This window comes from Trachymyrmex cornetzi, unplaced genomic scaffold, assembly GCF_001594075.2.
Source record: "Trachymyrmex cornetzi isolate Tcor2-1 unplaced genomic scaffold, Tcor1.1 scaffold208, whole genome shotgun sequence".
Taxonomy (NCBI): domain Eukaryota; kingdom Metazoa; phylum Arthropoda; class Insecta; order Hymenoptera; family Formicidae; genus Trachymyrmex; species Trachymyrmex cornetzi.
In genome coordinates, this window is record NW_017296722.1 from 47,925 (window position 1) to 49,813 (window position 1,889).

Genomic DNA, 1,889 nt, shown 5'->3' on the forward strand with positions numbered 1-1,889 from the left:
TTCGAACAAGACATTTAGAAGAAATTATTGGATTTCTAACTAGCGCGCGAATGGCCGATTACTATTTTTAATTATTTTCGCGTTTCCAAATCATCGAATTAAGCTGCTGCGGCTTCGCGTAATATTCCACCGCTGTCACCGATTACCAATTATGTTTCGGCTCGCCCACCGCAACGTATTGAAACAAAAACATTATGCGGAATTCTCTGCGTTTCTAACTATCGCGCAACTTGTCAATTACTATTTTTAATTATTTTTACGATTCCAAATTATTGAATTACTGAATTATTGAATTCCGGTCAATACGGGTCCGCTGTTATCAATTATGTTACGAATTTAATTCTGCCGCGTTCCGCCACCGTCACCGATTACTTAAGAGTGCGATATTGATATTTATAAATATCCCTGCGTTATATTTTGCGGCCGCGTCGCTGCTGGATACAGAGTGGGGAGCGAAAAGCAGTCCAGCGCGGCGGTGCATAGGATACAAGATTGGGAGAGTGGCGGAGTGTTTATTAGAATGGGAGAGGTATGATCAGAATATGCGCGCGACTCAGGCCGAGCGGCAAACCATGAGATCGCTAACACCGGCGTATCGTATATGCTGTAGGAATCCCTTATAAATCTTGATCTAATTTAGTTGAAGTTACTCATTAATATTCTTTCAACTGGAACTCAAAGTTTTCTCTATATGAGAACGTCATGTTAATTTATTCAATTGAGTAATTTAAGAATTTTATTGAGCTCGCCATTAGGCTTAATACTCCAATAATGAATGAGACTTTAGTGTCAAATCGGAAAATGTTCATTTAGCAAGAGATTCGTTATCGTTGTTATTATTATTATTTCCAGCAATTGAGCCGTTTCATCACTTCATACCTTTAAGTGATAGGATACGAAGGAGGATTAAGCAAAACAGAAAATAACGCCATATTAAAGGATGAATTTCTATTTAATACAGATCTGATTGACACGCTGATTACATTGAAACTGACGCGGTTGGCCATTCTATCGGAAAAGTAATTTTATTATGTCGTTAATGCGGTTAATAGTCCTTATTGTAAAAGAAATTTGTGAATGAGAGATTGGTAGTAATGGAGGGAAGAACCGCGCGCTCCTGCAAACACCAGCCGGCTCAAAAGAAAGTAGGAGGAACCGTGCGCTACTGTAAGCGCCAGCCGGCTCAAAAGAAAGTAGGAGAAACCGTGCGCTACTGTAAGCGCCAGCCGGCTCAAGGCTCGAGGAAATGTAGGAGGAACCGCGCGCTACTGTAAGCACTAGCCGGCTCAAGGAAAAATGACTTCCTATGTCTGGAACTGGCCAAAGGAAAAATGACGCTAGGCTCGGTTTTCGTCCCGTTTATATAGGCGTCGCTTGGTGGCACTCGCGAGTCGGGAGGCAGGGGGAGTGCAAATTTCCCGGAATTGGGCGCACGTGACCAAAACGAAAAATAGGCTTTTCTTCCTGAAATATTATTTGTGCCGGTTTAAAACTCGGCATGCTTTATGCGGACTTAATTTAGAATTGAGAAATCAAGTTACTTTTGCTTTAATTAGCAGAATTTTTAAGTAATTAATGAATTAAATTTAAAGCCTTTCTCCGCGGTCCGCGCAGTCTCTCTCCGTGGTCCGCGCTGCTACCTCCCGACTCCCGGCCGGTACTCGCTAACTCGGCTAATTGACACTATTTACTTGTTTTTGGATTGATTCAAGCGGTCGTGGCGATCCAAAGGCGACGAATTAACTAAAGAAACATATTAAACGCAATGAGAGACTTCAAAACTAAACATATTCTTAACCAGAGCAGCTGAAGTCCCATCGCGAGTCCGGCACGACGCGCGACACGCGCACCGCGAGCCGTGATTGGCGCGCGATAACTTATTCCTATTT

At 42.6% G+C, this 1,889-nt stretch overlaps 1 protein-coding gene across 1 annotated transcript in view; it reads left to right on the top strand.

Annotated features, from left to right (window-relative positions):
- LOC108759833 (fatty acid synthase-like) overlaps positions 1-1,889 on the top strand; it is an 18,640-nt gene that overhangs the window by 6,365 nt on the left and 10,386 nt on the right. The window lies entirely within an intron of this gene.